This window comes from Simochromis diagramma, unplaced genomic scaffold (genome assembly GCF_900408965.1).
Source record: "Simochromis diagramma unplaced genomic scaffold, fSimDia1.1 OVJJ01000371.1, whole genome shotgun sequence".
NCBI lineage: Eukaryota > Metazoa > Chordata > Actinopteri > Cichliformes > Cichlidae > Simochromis > Simochromis diagramma.
Genome location: NW_024386920.1, coordinates 5,417,890 through 5,438,721, shown reverse-complemented (window position 1 = coordinate 5,438,721; position 20,832 = coordinate 5,417,890). Strand labels below are relative to the sequence as shown.

General features: G+C 40.2%; 1 protein-coding gene and 1 long non-coding RNA gene across 2 annotated transcripts in view; one reads left to right on the top strand and one right to left on the bottom strand.

Moving 5' to 3' along the window:
- Window positions 1–20,832, top strand: part of cdk17 (cyclin-dependent kinase 17) — a 53,433-nt gene that overhangs the window by 4,327 nt on the left and 28,274 nt on the right. The gene's annotated exons all lie outside the window — the stretch shown is intronic.
- Window positions 1,083–18,058, bottom strand: LOC120736628. Its single transcript, XR_005696555.1, has 3 exons — window positions 17,709–18,058; window positions 16,917–16,921; window positions 1,083–1,116 (listed from the first exon to the last, which is right to left on the bottom strand). It is a non-coding gene; the product is annotated as an uncharacterized LOC120736628 (long non-coding RNA).

Here is a 20,832-nt window from a genome sequence, read left to right as displayed (position 1 = left end):
TAATTACTCCAAGTTTGTGTTCCAGAGGGTGATGGGAGTCAAAGAGGAAGTACTGGTCCGTGTGTGTGGGCTTCCGGTAAACTTCGATGTTGAGGTTGCCGTTCTCTTCAATGTGCACCGCGCAGGTGATTAGAGGATCATCAGGGGGTCCTTTTGTCCCTCTTTGGGGGGATACCCCCACTGGTTTTAAATCTGGGACTCTCTGCCATTTGACCTTAGAACTGAAGAAGCTTCTCGGATGAGAGGTGAAACGTCTTCAAGCAACTTAAAGAAGTCCAGACGCTTTTCTTTGCAAGCTCCTTTGACTACGATGACCTGGATGACTGAGAACCTTCACAGACATCTTCTCTCTCCCTCCTTCTACCTCTTGTTTATATAACTCCAACTTGTGCCATATTTTCCAATCAGATAGGTGTTTTTGTGTGTGTGTGTTTCTGTTTCCACACCTCTTTCTTGACTCTTTGTGCTTTTTAGAATGTTTCTCCCTTCATCTTTGAAAAATGTTTGGTGTGTGTGTGTGTGTGTGTGTGTGTGTACGCGTGCGCGTGCATGCTGTTTCTGTTTAATTCATGATTTTTCAACTCTGGTGTTTGCTTGTGCTTTTTCATCCTTGTTCTGTGTGTGTGCTGAATTTATTAACCCAATAAGCTTTTCTTCCAGCACTGCGTAGCTTATTGTTGTGCAGAATTTGACAAAAACTAAGAGGTGGACTAGCTAACAACCAGGGGGAATGAAAGGGAGGCTGTTACTGTGCTGCTACAGGGTGGGCATGATGTAGGTGAAGTGGTAATTTCTGGGTTCTTTGGGGGACTGACAAAATTGTAGGGCTTTCAAATGAATACAGTTAGTGTGGGCTGGGTGCAGCGCAACTACACACACACACACACACACACACACACACACACACACACACACACACACACACACACACTCTCTCATTCACGCACTCACTCGTAGCCACATGAAGACACACAGATGAGAAAGTTATGTGAGCCATGCAAGGAATGTGAATTGGGAGTTGACTGTCTCTTTTACACACACACACACACACACACACACACACACACACACACACACACACACACACACACACACACACACACACACACACAGCTTCTTTCAAGCTTCAAAAAGTGAAAAATTAGGTCATATCATCAAGCATTTCTGTCAGCCCTACTGCTGTGTGTGGGTGTGTGCGCTGTCATCTTGTATGAATTTATTTGGCTGTTAGAGGTCTTGTAGGATGTATGTGTGTTGGTGTTAAATGGATTGAGCAGGTGTGTTACTTCTCTTTATTCTCTTCTGAATAACAATTTTCATACATTGTCTTTTCACATAAACAAATTTAGTCTTCTATTATTGCTGTATTCTGTAGCATTATGGAGCCCTGTCCAGTTTTCCCCCATGGAAGTCTTTTAATTACACTTCTCTGTGCGATTGCTTGTGTACCCAGGGTTGAGTTGAGTGAAATTGACTCATAATCTGGAGTTTAAGCATTGTTAGAACCACAGCATCCCCCCAGCGAGCTAGAGATCAGTCAGTGCAGCTGTTTGATTTGTCGCTTCCCTACCGAAATGGTGTCCAGGCTAGCAGTTGACATCTGCTATTTTGAGCTGTAAGCTTGATTTAGACTTCTGCGGGACATTTACATCCTACCTTATGCAGTAACCAGAAACTCCTTTTCGGTTCAAATGGGGGTCCGGTAGAGCAGGGCGATATGACCAAAAATATTTATCACGATATACATTTGAAAATTTGCGATAACAATATAACTGATGATATAATTGACACTAGACAAAATACTTTACAACTCCACAACTTTATTAATACAAAAAAAATCAATGTATTTTCACTTAAACAAGCAGCTGTTTTTATGTGCATTAAAGTAGAGCTGGGCGATATAAGATTTTTTCATATCACGATATGTTTTTTTCATTTCAGGCGATAACAATATATATCACGATATCAGCCAAATAACTATATTTGTAAGATTTAAATGTGCCGTTGCTCACAAGTAAAATGTGAAATAATCAGCAGCTTGTTTTTATTTAAATATTTATTTCCCATAATAAGTTCAACAGGGTAGATGTACTTAAGGAACATGAGACTTTTTCAGATAAATAAAGGCAAATATTGCAAACTACACAAAAGGCAGCCGCTAAAGCGTTTAAATTTCAAAATAGAACAAACGAAACAGACTAAACTGTCGATTCCACTTAGAAACAAAATATTAATTCTAAAAATAAATCTTAGTTTGTTTTACAGAAGAACAGACAAAACTGACTAACTTTTGTCAATATCAAATAAACTGAGAACTAAAAGGAAATTCTCAATCTCTCCTTGTTGTATAGCTTAGCTTTTCAAACAGTTACTTTAGTCTGACAAAAGCCGAATGACGAATTAGCGCTTCCAGTCAGAGACTGAGGCTACGTCCACACGTACACGGGTATTTTTGAAAACTGAGATTTTCCGTTTTCGTTTTAAAAAATAATCCCGTCCACACATAAAGGCAGAAATGAAGGAAAACGCTGCTATGAACATGCCAAAGCAGCAGGTGGCGCTAGATTCCTAACAGTGCAGAAATGTTGGCCAATCAGAAGTCTAGAAGCCTCGGTGGGAAAAAGTAAACAAAGCTGAAGCAGAACAGAGTCGTATGTGTGGACGGACAGTAACTGTGTGTATATGTAAGCATTTAAACACTGCAGAGTACAATTAACAGTAACAGTCTTGTAGAAATTCATTTCACCGAAACAATAACGTGACGCATGCACCAGTTTATTGTATTTCCAGACTTACTTTCGGCACAATTTACAGTGCACGCTACTCTGTTTTTTGTCAGACTTGAAATAGCCGAAATACCTTCACACTACGGAACTTCTATGGCTCTTCCGTTCGACAATCTCTCCGGCATTGGAACCATCATCTGTTTTCTCTTCGGTCACGCTCGGTTGATTTTTCTAGTCGGCGCACTCATTTCCTCCATTACGCGCTGGCTGCTTCCCAAACAAACACACGTGCGGCTTGGCACTTGTGCTGTATGTAACAAGTCACGCGACGTGACGCTGCGGCTGTGATTGGTTCGGCTCTGCGGTACTTAATTTGGATTGGCTGACCTTTTTTTTTTTTTTGTAAGAGGACAAGAGCGGCGAGGTCTATCGCGATAGCTTAATTTCTCTATCGAGTAAAAGTTATATCGCGATACATATCGTTATCATTCTATCGCCCAGCTCTACATTAAAGTTATATAAAAATTTAACCGTGCAAATTCCTTGCCGACAGTTTAAATGGCATTTCCAGTGGAAATTGGCCGACATATCCTCAGCATAACCATGTATAATATCCACAAAACGTAAAAAGAGGTTATATACACACAATACGGTAATATTATGTTGAAGCACAGTACGTATCACTCCGCGAGGCTCCTCCCTACGATAGCCGTAATGCGGGATTATAAGGGACTCTGTCGATTTTCAGAAAAATCAAAGGATTGATTTTAAGTGTGCCGTATTTTCCAAAAAACACGGCAATAATGACGGCCCGCTAGCATGCACTACCAAAAATAGTGCTTTGTTGTGTATCTGATGGACGAAAGCTAAACCAGTTCCACACCACTGAAGTCGCAGCATTTTTAAAAACCAATTCTGGTTCATCCGTTTCATTCAACGATCCGCTTTCGCCCTTCTCATTCTCCGCCATGCTTTTTCCGCCATGTGCGTATGAAAACGAAGGCGATGCGCATGTGCGTTTTACCCATATTCTATCGCGATATTTCATTTTCTTATCGTTGCCCAACATTATACCGGTATTACCGTGAACGGTATGAATGGCCCAGCCCTAGGGTCCGGTTATGGCGTAAGTTACGGCATAGATCTGAAGCACAAGTATAATTTACATGTTACGCCTTACCTGACAATCCTTTGTCCCCCACTAACTCTTTTTCTCGTTGATTGTTTTTTTTTCATTGGAATTATAATGTCATCTAAAAGATCTCTATCCATCCATTTTCCATTTTCACTGCTTCGTCACAGGGACAGGCACCCTTGGATATGTTGACCAAAATAAACGTGGTTAGGATTTCTGCTGTAATCGAGCAGGCTCACTGCTTCGTCACAGGGACAGGCCCCAGAGCACTGCACTCAGGTGATGATCTAAAAAGGCTACAAGATGAAGAGGTGGGATTCAGACTACTTCCAACATCTCCCAGTTGCTCTCTGTTGATATAATGGCGCTGTAGCTCAGTAGTCATATTGTATACCATCAGTAAAGCAGATGGATTTGTGTTTCTAGGTTGAAACATAAAGACATTTAGCTGTTCCGCTTGTCAAGATTTTTGGAATGCAACGTTGTACGAGTAGCTGATTTGTGCCCAGAGAAAAGTGGCACAGTGTTGATGCCAATTAGTCAGCTGGAGTTGATGTTCTGCTGTTTAGTTCATCCCGTCCTACACAACTCTCACCATCTGCCTACTTTTCACAAACAATTCTCCCAACATTTCACATAATCACAACAATGACACGACAGTCGACATTAATCACCATCGGTAACGATTCTCCTTCTTGAGCATCAAACCCGTGAGCTCTTTGAATTTCAAGGTTGTGTAACTGTGTTCTCATTGCCCTCTTTTTAGCCGGCTGCCTACTTTAACTTTAAATTCCACTCTCATTCTAAAATTGAGTTTCCCTTTTAATCGTGAGCAGGAATCTCTAATTATCCCGCTTTCTTCCCGTCGGGTTAATCATTGCCTCCCAGATAGGCGTTATCTGCAATCAATGCCAGCAAAGTGCACCGAAAGTTCACAGGAAACAGACACAGAAATTGGACCATAGTTGCTTATGAAACCTAGAGCGTAAATACTCAGGCCATGATGCTTTTTAATTTAGCCACTTTTAACGATTCTTCTGTGACATGTTGCTGAAAGGAGTCAAGTTTCGCCGTACTCCTCTTCCTATTTCTGGAGCTGTTCTCTGCATTAGCATGAGCAAGTGTCCCCTTCATCTTTATTTGAGAGGTCAGATGGCTGTGGATGCTGATAATCTTATGTAATCACACTAAAGAAACACTCCACGATGAGTAGTAAAACACAGAAGCTTTTACTGACAGCAGTGGTGTGTACTACAAAAGAAGTTTGACATAGCTTGGCTTTCTTTGTATTATCTAGCCTGAAGAAACCTAAAATCCCAGTCTGAGATAACGGATACAACTTTCCACAATCAGGCTGTGCGTGGGCTCAATAAAAGGGGCTGTTTTAATGCGTCATTAGATGTACTTCTCTGTAGAAAATGGACCATCTGCAGAATAACTACTGAAATGTGGCACTTAAGGGCAATTCACACTCTGACACTGAAAACTGGTTTTAGGCTCAACAAACCCATTGATCTTGCTTTGCAGTGCAACCTTCAGGTCTCAGAGAAGTACATCACAGCTGTGAGCACCGGGTATTAAGGGCACAAGATAAAGTCAGAAAACAGACATCCACCATGAATTTGGCAGAGTTGCATCGAGGCAAGAAATAGAAAATTTGTTCCATCATGTTTCCTGATTGCTGGCAGCAGGGAAAGAAAATGAGGAGTAGCAGGTCTTTGGTCTTCAACATTATGTGTTAGGGTAGAAGACATGCAGAGTTATTTTCTGAAAACTGAAGCAGTTATTAGGTACAGAGGGGTGGCAGAAAGAAACGAAAAGCGGATCTGGTTTCTGCAAATGAGTGCATGTCCAAATCTAATCACTGCAGTAGACTCGGATGTGGAGTCTGAAATCTTTAGGAAACGCCGCCATAAATTAGTTTCCTTACCATCTCTAGGTACAGTAAATACTGAGCTATCTCCTGCATATAATGTTGGTAAGAGGCTATAGGGGCTTTACAGCAAGGCACAGTAACATGCTTGACTCTTATAACAGAGTGCCACAGAACCTGTGGGAAACCACAGTGTTGTTTTTACAGTTCTTATATGTTAGCTTTTGGCAGAGATGTATGTACCATCCAGCTGTAACATATGACAAGTTTCTAAAAATGTCAGGATCTAGGCATTAAAGATATTGCATATGAAAGTCACACACAAAAAAGATGATTTAATGATGTATTGTCTAGTTTTGATCTCCAGCAACCACAAATTTCAACCATGCTTGGGGCACTGCTGCGACAGAAGTTGACATAAAAAATTCTTTAGCCTGCAAATGTGCATTTTAATCAATTTATGGAGAATTTTGCATCTCTGGCTGCCTGGTGAATTTTGTAAGTAACATGCACCTCAGGCAGGGAACACCTGTTTCCAAAGGCCTTGGGGTAATGAACGTGGTTCTAGAAACTGTGTGTGGGGGGGGGATGCGTGACAGAAACCCATACAAAAGACAGAGGAGGAAGAGGAGGAGCAGATGGAAGTAGGGAGGATTAGAGTTCTGTTTTACACATATGAAACGCAACCTCAAAGCTGTCAGCAGTTAAGCAGTGTTTTTGTATTTTGTCATCAGATGTGGGTCACTCTAGCTGCTGTTGCATTTATGCAACTGTGAAATGAATTTAAAAGCTTTAAAATGTGGCTATATTTTGCTTGTTTTTAAACTCTGTGGGACACTGACTGACAGTGCCCAACACTGGTCTGTGACTCATTGGTCAGATAAAGCACTGTTGTTGCATTATCATTACTATGTGCAAATATATAGCACATATATTTATTTTTGTGGCAGAATAAATCATCATTGGGAAGAATTTTTTTTTGTGTGTTTGTGTGTTGTTGTATTTTTATTTTTTTTTTTTGTATTTCTTTAGTTCTGTTTTTGTTTTGTGTGAGTGCTTGCATGTAATCTTAACATCGTATAATTCCCTGTCTTTTCTCTGCTGGAATGTGCCATCTGTTTGGACCAACCAAACATCCACACGGGAAAATACACATTCTTGAGTGTTGCGTTCATCCAGCTGTGTGTGTGCGTGCATGCATGCATGCATGCCAGTTAGACCGGAAGCTTCTTGTTAACCCTGGTTAATCTGGTGAACGTTAAGACGGATGAGCATCACATAGCAGGAGGAATAACAGTAGGACCAAGAAGAAGGAAGGTGTTGTTTTAAAACACATTGTTATTGTGTAGTTTGAAGTGTCAGCGTAGTAGCCGGAGGAGCAAATTGAAAAAGAGAATTGACAGCAGGTGGTTAGTGTCTTTTTAGTTTTTGGAAATACAAACTGATACTTTTTTTTTTTTTTTTTTTGCTGCCTTAAAAAGATCTCCAAGAGTTGAGAGTGAAAGACATGGGGCAAAGCAGGACTGACTCAAACCCGGACCAGCCGCGTCCGGGTTTGAGTCCGTCCAGGTCACCTGCTCATTGAGCTAAACCAGTTTTCTCAACAGTACATCAATACATAAGTGAGCTTAAAATGTCTGTTTATGGCTTCCTGTTGTACTGTGTAGCAGGCCATAGAAAGCAGAATTTAAACAAAATTTAAAGCTGTGGTTGGCTTTGGAGCACACTTCTACAAGTCAGTAGTAACAAGTAGAGCAGGGCGATATGACCAAAAATATTTATCACGATATACATTTGAAAATTTGCGATAACAATATAACTGACGATATAATTGACACTAGACAAAATACTTTACAACTCCACAACTTTGATGGGGTTTTTTGCACTAATAATGTATTTTCACTTAAACAAGCAGCTGTTTTTTTTATGTGCATTAAAGTTATATAAAAATGTAACAGTGCAAATGCAAATTCCTTGTTGACAGTTTAACCAAAAGACATTTCCAGTGGAAACTGGCCGACATATCCTCAGTATAACCATGTATAATATCCACAAAACTTAAAAAGAGGTTATACACACAATACGGTCGTACTAAAGTCGTACTAAAACATTTGACAGATTTTCAAGTGCTGTGTACATAAAATCGTTTCGAGGTCAGTAAACACAACCAGAATTCATACATAAGGCACATGGGATTATAAGAGGCACTGTAGATTTTCAGAATTGGATTGATTTGAAGTGTGCCGTATTTTCCAAAAAACACGGCAATAACGACGGTCCGCTAGCATGCTCTACCAAAAATAGTGCTTTGTTGTGTATCTGACGGACAAAAGCTAAACCAGTTCCACACCAGTGAAGTTGCAGCAATTTTACAAACTAATTCTGGTTTATCCGTTTCATTCAACAATCCACTTTCGCTCTTCTCATTCTGCGTCACCGCCATGTGCGTATGTAAACAAAGGCACTGCGCATGCGCGTTTACCCATATTCTATCGCGATATTTCATTTTCCTATTGTTGCCCAAAATTACACCGGTATTACCGTGAACGGTATGATATAGCCCAGCCCTAGCAACAAGTCACCTATTTATGCAAGTACATGCAACAATGAGCTAAACGAGGCCACACAAACATCATTCATGGGAAATAAAACTACTAGTTGCAGATTGCACTAGATGACAATCACGCTCACTACACAAACAAAACAGAGATTGTGTGTGTGAGTGGAAGAGGACACAGAGAGCAGCAACACTTACTGAGACAGCACCAGGTGCCTGTTTGTTTGTTTTTTGTGAACTCAGGAGCAATGTGGGAAACCAGTAGCTGTATTAGGCACCAGCTAATTCTCTGTCATGTAAAGTCGTGTAATAACAGTTGAAAAAATGTGGGTTGCTAGTCATAGAATCTACCCATGAGACGAATGTTTTTTTTTGGGAATCCTTACATTTTGGTTGATTGTCCATGAAGATAATGAAAATACAGATTGCATTTGTGGTGGAAGCGGGGCTACAGGGGAGTTTGCATCTGACTTTATTTTGCTTTGCTATTTGAAGAAGTGCCACCCAAACTTCTGAAACCCGTAGTGATCTCTGGCTTTTCATAATTCTTCTGTTTGTACATTCCCGCTGATCTCAGGATTTCTCACACATTTGTCTGTATGATACTGTAAGGCAGCATCAGAAAATAGCTTCTAGGTGCAAGGCACTATACACACTACAAAAAAAAAAATCACAAAACTGACATACAGTTTTCGTGACCTTCTTTATGCAAGGCTGTAAACATTTTTAATGCCCTTTTGTTGGACATTTTAACATCTAAGTGCACACTGACAAATTCTTTGGAGTCAGCCTCCCTGTGAAAAACAGTTGTTTAATACAGTAACAAAAAGAGCTGAGTGATTAAATTCATGTTCATTACTATGATGTACATCATCATAGTACATCTGGTAATTGCATTCCTTTTATATGAAAACATTGATGAGTCCAACTTTAAACAAAAAAAAAATACTCTAGAAAATGTGGTTCATTTTCAAGCCATGCTCCACTCTGCTTACGTCAGTGTTCGTGTTTGTGTTGAATTGTATACAGTTACCTAGATTGCACTAGAGCAGTCTACGTGCTGCTGATGGCTCTGCCGCCTACCGAGAGAGAGAGTATGTGTGTGTGTTTGTGGACTGATTACAGTGCTGGTGTGAACAACTGATAAGAGGATAATCTATCCTGCACGCGATCGCCGCTTTGTAATTGGAAGACGGATAAGGTGTATTGCCTTTGGTGTGACCTCAGGCTTACCGGCCTCCCTGCACAGACGTACATACACATGCAGTGTGTTTGTTTCTTTGAAGCTCACCCTCCTCTTGTTGCAAACAGATGACACTGGAGTGTCTGGGCGTGCAGTCAAATCGTGAGTGTGTGCGTCTGTGCATGGATGTGTGTGTCTCTGTCAGCTGAGTTCCTTGTATGTTTTGTGGCCTGTGGGCTTTGTGTTTTTTGTTTTTTTTTGTGTGTCATGTGGCAAAAAGAGCTATGGGGTAATGGTGCTCTATGTGCTGTGTTAACATATGTTTGTTTGTGTGTGTATTCAGCTGACAGACCCTGCGGCATTTTTTTTTTCTTCACCTAAAATTAACTCCAACGCACTCTTCCTCTCAATCTTTATCTTCATTCTTTCCATCTCCCCCATTATGCCTCAAGATCTGCGTTCTTCTTCTTCCTCTCTTCCTTGTTCTTTCTCTCTCCTTTCAGGATCACATTTTGTTTATGTCTCTCTGTCATAGATTATCACTTAGTTGTTTCCATTAATGGAAGCAATTAAGCGTGGACTGTTTTGATACAGTAGGTAGACACTAGAAGCATAAACCAAACTGAGATATTTGTCAGGTACACTTTCACATCCATTTAACTGATATGATCACATTTGATCATTTTATATGAACTGATTTACTCTTCTTGGGCGAAAAAACAATACAGTATTTTTTTTTTTTTGTTTCTACACTTAAAATTTTAAATTTGTTAATGTAAATCTTAGTGGCCTACATGTAACTCTTTCTCGAGGATAGCCCATGCCAGAAGGGATATGTAATCACACCTGTTAGTAGGATTGTCATGATGTTAGAATTTCAAACTTGATACCGATACCCAGGAAAATACTTTATCACTGTTGATACCGTGGGAAAAATTTTGACCCCATCAAAGTTCATCGTCTTGTCTACATCTCCCAACAGCCTCTCTTACTCTCTCATCCAATCCTCACACTGCTCCGCCTTAGTCTGCAGCTCTTCAGCCTTGAAATCAATCTAATTCTGCTGCCCTGCTCCAGATTTCACTCTTTATATGCTCAGATTAGTTCTCCACACTCTGGACTCTCTGCTCTGTTCAGGTTAGACTGTAGCTGAAGGTCATAATGAAGATCACTTAGTAAATTGAAGCTTCATCTTCGGGCTTAATCCTGTCTCACTTGGATTACTGATGATGTCAAAGCTATGTGAATGCCATGCTTCATCCTACGCTGCACTATACACAAGACCTTGATAACCACAGTGTTTAAATTGAGGGCTGGGCAGTGGGGAACAGAAATTATAGCTCAGTATTTTTAGATTGAATGGCCTTACACAATACAAAAATGACATGTGAGATATGAAAATCACTTTGTTTAAGCATGCTGGTCAAAAGCAGTTGGTGTCTCAGTCAGGAGCAGCTGCACTGTCAGGAAAATTTGTAAAAACCATCTGATGTTTAAAATAAGCATATCCTGTTTTTGCTCATTTTGGGGCAGTTTTATATCTTTGCAGTACGATTCTGAGCGGTAAGTTACTTACAGTACAGGGCTGCAGGTAAGACCCCAAGCAGACAGGAGCAAAATAGATTAGAGCCACCTAAAAGAATCAATGCTGGTTTAAGTGTACACTATATTTAGAACATCTTTATCACTTTATGTAGCGTCAGACAGCTTTTTCCAACAAAGAAGTAAAGCTGTTAGATACCTCCAGACCCCAGTGACAAAAAAGTCACTTTATCTCATAAAACACAGCAGTTTTCTGCTACTGCTTCCTCTGTTATTAGTTAGGTGGTGTTATTGTGTGGCTTTGGTATTTTAATTGGTTAGTTGACTTAACCAAAGCCACACAACTGTGCAAAAGTGAAAACCTACAATTTCTTCAAGGTCTCCTATTTTTTTATTAACAACGTCTGGTGGATTTGAAAAGAGCAACACTTAGAATTTTAACATTAATTTAGCTTCTAACTCCAAACTTTGAGCTGTTCCTCATTGTTGCCCCAGAGCTGCGTCTCCCAGGTTGCTGCAGGAAATCTTTGAAAGAAAATTTAAGTTTAAGGAAAATGTTGATCTGTCTGTGCCAAAACATGTGAAGACTTTATTGCAACATCAAACTTCCGTTTATATGTGCAAACTTTTCTAATTATCAGTTGAGAAACTGTGCTAAGGTGGACCTGAGAGGTCAAATACACTGCAACTTAAGAAAACATCTGCACATAGAAAAAGTGTTGCAAAAGCACCCAAAAAGTTGAATACAACAAAATGGAAGTAGGGAAAAAAAAGCAAATCTCAAAACACAAATAAGGTTTTATTGGGGAGACGATAACATGTTCGTGTTCAGGTTAGTTTAAAGCAGGGGTAGGCAACTCCAGGCCTCAACTGCCGGTATCCTGGGATTTTAGATGTGTCCTTGACACAACGCAGCTGATTTAAATTGCTAAATGACCTCCTCAACATGTCTTGAAGTTCTCCAGAGGCCTGGTAAAGAACTAATCATTTGATTCAGGTGTGTTGACACAGGGAGATATCTAAAACCTGCAGAACACCAGAACTCGAGGCCCAGAGTTGCCTACCCCTGCTATAGATACATATTCACTGTTAGCACTTTACTGTTAGCTTCACACATTTTTTTTGTTTTTGTTTTGTTCTATTGAGAAAACCCCTTATGAGCAAGCACTTGGTGACAGTGGGAAGAAAAAACTCCTTTTTAACAGGAAGAAACCTTTGACAGAACTTGACTCAAAGAGGAGCAGCCATCTGCCCCAACCTCATTTGTGAAGGTTGGGGCTGAACTGAAATTGTGCTGAACTGAAATTGTACACAGCATCCTCTTAGCATATACATTTTGCGACTGAGAGCCTGTGGACATGCTTCTGTTCCTCTGTATATTATTTTAGAGATGGAAGCAGAAACATGGTTATAGACTCTCGTTACATCACATTTTATCTAAATTGGAGCATTTTCAGTCACAATGTATAGTACAACTCACTTAACACGTGGCACAACAGATTACAGATCGCTTCGATTTGCTGCTGCAAGAAGTTCTTTCTTCTTTTTCCGATCATACTACATTCTTCCTGTTACTCAGCACTCTGAAGTGCTGTGATGGTGCATTAACATTAGCATTGCAAATGACCATGTGGGTGATTCTGGTGTCAACTAGAAAAGCTAACTTCAATCTCACTTCACTTTTTATCCCCACCGAAACCGTTCTCACTTGTTCCTGTTTTCCTCCTACATCTCTTCATCACCCAAAGGCATGCTTTCACTCATGCTCATTGGTCATTTCCCATTCATTAACATTGCAAGCTTTTGTGCACTTGCAGACACACACATACAGGGTTATTTCAGCTCAGCCCTCTGGGTCAGTCATGCTGAAGCTCCTTTTTTCAGTTTTTAGACAAACAAAACAAAGGGTCTTTCAGTGAAAAGCGCCCACTGCACTGGGCAATAGCACTGATGCTCTGTGTGTGTGTGTGTGTGTGTGTGTGTGTGTGTGTGTGTGTGTGTGTGTGTGTGTTTTCTTATAGGCTCACAAACACATACTTGTGACGGTACTCAGTAGGCTTTAGATAAAATGCGTGCTTGAAAGCTGATGACAGTGCTAATAGTTTTGCAGTGACACTATGCTTGCAGATCAGAATAATTTTTCTTTAAGTAATTTTCTTTGGTGTTTAAAAGCCTCCAAAACAAAGATTGGCAGATTTCAAAGTGGTTTTAGTGAGATGTAGGGATTCATCCACCCTGTTGGCTTTAGGGAAGGGACATCCTTTCATCTGTTTGAAGTCTTTGTCCTCGTGCACATCGTGTAAGACAGATGGTGGTACTTTGATTGTAACGTATACCAGCAGTGTGAGGGGAAACTCCCTGGTGTCTGTGTGCGCCCTGCTGTGATCTGATGATATGAGTGGTGTAAGGAAGCTCGAGGCAGACATACGCATCTTTTATCCTAAGTGGTAAATGAAGGAAAATGAAAAGTCAGCACCTGCGCGAGGTTGGATTTCGCCTTCGAGCTTTGTTTTGGGCGATTTGTATTTTGTTTTCCATATAAACTTGTCCGACTATGGCGCTTGTCACCATCTCATTCAAAGAGCTGTGACTTCCACCATCTGTAGGCAGCGAGCAGCCTGCAAATGTGGGAGGAATGGAGCAGAGAGCCAGATAGATGTCACTCGACAATTGAATTATTACACAATCTGCAAATAAAGGAAATGTTGTGAAACAGATGCGGTGTTAGATAATGTGAACGGTTTGGATGACGGCAACGTTAAACTTACGTGTCACATCAAAGATTACAGGCCACTTTGATCAACGCTATACATAAAAGGAGAAAAGCAAAGACTGACTAAATGTGTAATACTTGGGCTTCTCTATGTTCCTAGCTTTAAAACCTAAGCTACAAGACACTTTTTTTTTACATGTAGAAAACTAAAGAAATCTTCCACAATTGATATGTACTGTATTTTCTATCAAATGTCATTCACTGTGAGCACAAAGCTTTGTGGTGCCTTGCCTGTGCCTGCTTTTGGCAACGACTCTAAGCCTGTTTTCTGTGGAAATGCAGGAAACTGGTTCTAATTTAGGCACCAGCATCGACACCACAGTAGTGGAGGTAAAAGAGGAGTATTTGTATTTGTTAGGGATCATTTTTAGTAAGTGTGTACACCAAAAAAATTCAGGCTACATATTTGACCTTCAAAAGCTCTTAAGTAGCTATAATTATTATTGTAACAGCTAAAGTTCATATAAAGCTAAATTAAACAGAAACATGTATAATTATCCAGCCAGCCAAATTTTAGTGGTTAACATAATCCCAAATTTTTACAAATATTTAAAAATAAACATCCCGTCCTCTAAAATGTCCCAAATAGATGGCATCATCTGGACAATGGATTAAATATGAATAGTTTGCTTACTGACTGCTTTGTCTGGTTCTGTCTAGCAAGTGTAGGAATGTTTAATCATTTAGTTTATTCACCATATGCATTTCTAATTTTGAACACATGCATTTTTGGGATTTAAAAAACAAAAATAAAAGGTAAAATCTGAACGTTTTGGTTTTGTAATGGGAGATTTTGCTGTTTTAGACCATTTACATCAGTACCAAGTTATTACTGTGTCCCATTGAGACTTTCTGTTTTGTAAGAATGGCCTAGTCAAAAGGCAGTTCGTCACACAAACCCAAAAGCTCACACAATGACTCGATAATCCTTGAGGGATGAACCACAAATAAAACTTAATCATTAATAAGCAGATCAGTGTGGCATGTAACATCACTTTCCCGTTTGGGTCCCGTTCAGTCCTGGCTCCTTTATGCCCGCTCTCCAAAAAGAAACTGATGATTTTATCTATTTTAAAAGCAGTTGTGATTCTCATATGAGAGGCTCTATTTTGAGAAACTGCTTTAACAATATTAGCTGTTGTTTTTCCCTTTGAGAAGAAGCGGTGCTGGTGACTATTTAACCTTCTGTTCCACTCTCCCTCTGTTCATTGTTCCTGCTCCGATTCTGTCACGTCTGTAAACATTTATAGAACGGAGAGGAGTATTAAAGGACAGCTCGTTTTTGACATAAGCTGATAAGAATAGCATCTGATGGTGTTTGTACAACAGCTTAGGCTCTGAAGCGTATGCACAGACTTCAAAAAATTGACATAAGTATAGTTAATGTTTTTAGTAGGATCAGAATTCACTTTGACAGTAAATGATAAGCTGAAACTAAATAATTCCTCTTAAATAATGGCTTTGAGAACAGGGCTTCAGTTTGGGGAAATGCAGTCAGTGACTGCGTGAATTAGGGAACAAACGATATTAATAACAGGAACGGCAATGTCACTGAATAAATCCTGTTTAAATCCTCCATTTGGTTGTGCTGTAAATATTCTACACACCAGCTGTTAGTCTGTTGTGCTTGATGTGTTATCTGCCCACAGTGGTTGATCCACACATTACCAAGTGGGACTGGAAGCAAATGGACTGAGTGAACTTGAAAATGTATGTGTCTGATTTAGAGCAGATAGCAAGAAAACAGTGGTCCATTCTAGGGTACTGAGGGAGGATTCACACAGATGGCTTTCAGCTTTCAGTGCTCTCGCTTCTCATTCACTTTGAATGGAGTGACATCATGTGTTGCCAAACTGAATGTTGGATCCCATGCTTTGTTTTGCTCCCTCTGATTGAAATTCAACATAAACAAATGCTCCAGCATGGCAAGTAGCCAGTAAGATCACATCATACAGACATCATTTTTTTCTGCTGTTAATTGCATTAGAAAGTTTGATTGCTGGATAGCGCTACACGGTGACCTTTTCTTGATGTGTTGAGCTTATATGCAGACATGTAGGAAATGTCTTCTGTATTAGTTAGCCGAATTTTATTTTAAAAAACTAATTTTCAAGGTTTTTTTTATACTTATAGAGAGAGCTGCAAAATTATCACATAATTAAACTGGAGGGGCGGCAAGATGCATACGATTTTAAGTATAATAGTTGGGATTGTGCTGCAGTTGCCTGTTATTGGACTTGGAGCAAAAGGGAAATGGACTGATTCTTATATAGTGCTTTTCTCCTCTCCCAGAGGACTCAAAGCGCTCTATACAACATGCCACATTCACCTATTCACACGTGGACTGTTTCGAGTGCTTTCTAACTACCATTAACACTCCGATGGAGAGATGCATTGGAGAGCAACTTTTATATCCTTGGGTTTAATATCTTTCCCAAGGATATTTGGCATGCAGACTAGGGAGAGCCAGGGATCGAACCACCAACCTTCCGATCAGTAGATGACCTGTTCTACCTTCTGAGCTACAGACACCTCAGTTATACTTTTCCTTATTTCCTTATTGTGAAACACATGTAGAATTACTCAGCGGGTTAAAAGTAGCTTATATTAAACATGGCCAGAGTTTTAAATATTCAGGTGACCACATGTAGAAGGAATTCCCTGTGCAGCAAAAACTGAAGGCTCAGCTTCAGAAAGTATTTTCTAGTCTTACTGTGATGACCACCGACTGTTAAAACCTTTTATTTGCGAGTGGCAGTCAATCAGAAGGAAGGTGGAGCTAAAACAGCTTGAAGGCCCTTGATAGGATTGTTTTATACTTTGAACCATGCAACAGTGTTGTAATAGAATTAACAATAAACATATAGGCTATGTAAAATCCCCCCTTTAGTATTGCAGGACACCCTAGTATGCCATAAAATCACAGTTAAAAGGAAAAACATACACTCATCATGTAAGCTTAACTGGGTAGGCTCTAAAGAGCACTTGTTTTTAGTGAATAAATATTGTGTAATTACAATGAGAACATGGACTAGCAGAATTTGGGAATCGCACTTCAGTGGTCACCGGGAGTGCTAGCAGTTTCAATTCCCAAGCCTGTGATATGCTAAATTGTAGCTACTGAAACCAAACCTAATTTCAGGCTGGACACCCCCACCCCGACCAGCGAATCTTTCTCGACAGTACTGTACACGCTTGCAGTCACTTGGGTGATTTCATGGCTCTTAACCAAACACAAAGGCTCCATTATGGCTCTGCTCACTGAAATAAACTCACTTTCTCTCCCCTATTCCTTCTCGCCTATTTTGTCCTCTTCCATCTCCTCCCACTCTTCCGCCTCCTCTTTAAATTCACACTTTCACCCACTTCTCTCTGAAATCAAATCTAAAGCCACATTTTCCATTTTGTTACCTCATTCTCGTGTGGAAGTGGGGGAAGACGGAAAGAAGGGGAAATAAGGCAAGGAAGACGAGGAATCGAGGAGAGTGAGAGTATAATAATTAGCCCAGTAATTAGGTCTCGTCCCTAGTTCCCCCTCCCACCTTCCTGTCCTTTGAAGTTCCCTCCTCCAGACTACCTTGGATGCACTTGGGAGGCATCCAAGAGGAATGGGGGATCACAGGTGTGTGTGTGTGTGTGTGTGTGTGTGTGTGTGTGTGTGTGTGTGTGTGTGTGTGAGAGAGAGAGAGAGAGAAAGAGTGGGGGGTTTTTTTGCAATGCTGATGATGAAAAAGAGAGAAAGTTGTGGTGCACTCCCTCAGTGTCTTTCTGTCATTGGCAGATTGCTTGTTTTTTATGTTGAAACCCCCCACCCCCGTCTCTCTCACACACACACACACACACACACACACACACACACACACACACACACACACACACACACACACCACTCATATGTGCCAGATGCTGTATTTTCAACACACACACACGTCACATGAGGTTCTTTGTTTTGGTTTGCTGCAGAGATAAAACCCGGCTCTGTTACACTTCTCTGTAAGGGAGACAAAGAGCGCTTATCTCATAACACTGAATGTGTGTGTCTGAGGGAGAGAATGCGTTTGTGTGAGTGTTTTCCAATGCAGTCATTTTATTTATGCATTGAAAAAATATTTTTTCTTTAACTAGCTGGATTTTCAGTGTACTTAAGTCTGTTTTTTTTGTTTTGTTTTGTTTTGTGGGGGGGTTTTCCCTTGTGGATCTGTGTCTGTAGTCATGAGATCTACATGCTGATTTAGCCACCAGGGCTAGCATGACACACTTCCTCTTGAAAAGGAGGCTAATCACACGTTAAAAGATTTAAGTTTAAAGTTCAACACAAACACACTATAGACGGATTGGATGGGAAATTATTCTAAAAAATGCTAAAGCAATAAATAAAAGAAGTTGCCAAAATAAAACTCTTAATATCTCTGTGAGCAGTACCTTAGCATGTTTGCAATAGCTCAACTATTTTTTAGTTCTAATACAGCCAGAGCTGGGTGGCAACAGTGGGGGTGGCAAAAACTGTCCAATAGTAGGAACAAATGCTAAAAAATAGAAAATATACTTTGGTGACTCACATGAGTAAAGTCTTTTTAAGAAACAACATCCATGCACGCACCAATCAGTCCATCCTTTTTATCTGTTTATCTGAGCCTGGGTCACAGGGAGCAGCAGCCTAAGCAGAGAAGAGGGGACGTCCCTCTCCTCAGCCACCTTATCACCTCCAGCTTATCCAGGGGAATGCCGAGGCATCCCCAGTCCAGCCGAGAGATGTAACCTCAACCTGCTCCTTTCTGTGTGGAGTAGCGGTTCTACTTTGAGGACCTCTCAATTAGAGCAGGGCAATATGACCAAAAATATTTATACTTTATTATATTATAATTTTATACATTTGAAAGTTTGCGATAACGATATAACTGACGATATAATTGAAACTAGACAAAATACTTTACAACTCCACAACTTTATTAGTGCAAAAAAACCCCAAAAAAACATCAATGTATTTTCACTGTTTTTATGTGCATTAAAGTTATATAAAAATTTAACAGTGCAAATGCAAAATCCTTGCTGACAGTTTAACCAAAAGGCATTTCCAGTGGAAATTAGCCAACATATCCTCAGCATAACCATGTATAATATCCGCAAAACTTAAAATCAGGTTATACACACACAATACAGTAATATTATGATGAAGCACAGTACGTATCATTCCGCGAGGCTCCTGCCTACGATAGCCGTAATGCTCAAACAATCCATCAAGCTGTGCAGGTTCGTAGCTTAGCAAAGTCGTACTAAAACATTTGACAGATTTTCGAGCGCCGTGTACGACATAAAATCATTTCAAGGTCAGTAAACACAACCAGAATTCATACATAAGGCACACAGGATTATAAGGGACTCTGTCGATTTTCAGAAAAATCAAAGGATTGATTTTAAGTGTGCCGTATTTTCCAAAAAACACGGTAATAACGACGGCCTGCTAGCATGCGCTACCAAAAATAGTGCTTTGTTGTGTATCTGACAGACGAAAGCTAAACCAGTTCCACACCACTGAAGTTGCAGCATTTTTACAAACCAATTCTGGTTCATCCGTTTCATTCAACGATCCGCTTTTGTCCTTCTCATGCTCCGTCGCCGCCATGCTTTTTTTTCCCCGCCATGTGCGTATGAAACCAAAGGCACTGCGCATGTGCGTTTTACCCATATTCTATCGCGATATTTCATTTTCTTATTGTTGCCCAACATTATACCGGTATTACCGTGAACGATATGATATGGCCCAGCCCTACTCTGAACTGCACTCTTTACTGTCTCTGAGTAAGAGGCCGGCCGCCTTTCAGATAAAGCTCATTTTCACTGTTTGTATCTACAATCTCGTTCTTTTGGCGACTACCTAAAGCTTGCGACCATAGGTTACGGTTGTAGCTCGACTGGTAGATTGACGGCTTTGCTTTTGTACTCAGCTCTCTCTTCAACACGAGGGGCCGGCGGAGCGTCTTCATCACTGCAGCTGATGGCCCAATCCGCCTGCCTGTGAAACTATAATATATACATTTACTGATTTTGTAAATAGTAATGTAATAAGTAAAATAATTAGTGGCAAATCTCCTTTAGCCCCACACACAAGGCTCAACGCGTAAACGAGGAAACCGCGCTAACGCGTTGATGCTGTGCGGCCCCAAGCACGGGTGATCTGCAGTAACTCGCTAACGGAGATTTGTCGCGTTAATGCGGTTATGGCAGTAACGTCATTTTAACAAGATTAATGCTGACAGCACTAAAAATAACACATAACACAATGAGTGAACAAAAGAAAAGTTATGCAAAATTTTGGCACTTATTTAGTTTCACTTCAGTGTTTTTTACTGACATTCATGGTCGTGATAGTTTCTGCTTCCTGCCTTTTCATTTTTAGTCTTTGCATCTTGTTAGCCAAACTGTATGGAGTAAACAAAAACATTGTTTTTTGTTGGAGGAAAGCATGTATTGTAACTGAGAACACTTGAGAGCTTGATAGGTGTAACGTTTTTACCTGCTGCTTACCTGATAGACCCACAGTGAACTAAGTGTTCCTAAAATTATTTTGCATAAATTATTTTTAAAAATATTTTATTTTTGTATTATTTTGCATAATTATATTGTCAGTAATATTGTAATTTGACACAGACAGTGGTACTCCAGTCAGACCTTCAACAGCCTTTAACCTGCTCTGTTTTGTAGCAAAACGTCTGTGTGATGTTGATGTGCGAACGGCATCGCTAAATGTTGGTTAGCGTTTACTGATAGCAAAGGGGGCGAGATCAGTGTTATAGCCAAGATTAAATAGTTTTTAATCTTCAGCATTTATTGATCACACATCACTGCAGTCTGGGATGATGCTGCAATATATATTTTTCTCAGGCCTAGTTAACGCACAAAACAAACATTATGGTTTTGTGTTGGTGAGGTTACAGTCACATGTGCTGATATTGACTGAAGCCATTTTCGCTGTGCGGTGTCATGGATAATGTATTAGTGAAGGTGTGTGTGTGTGTGTGTGTGTGTGTGCGCGCGTGTGTGCG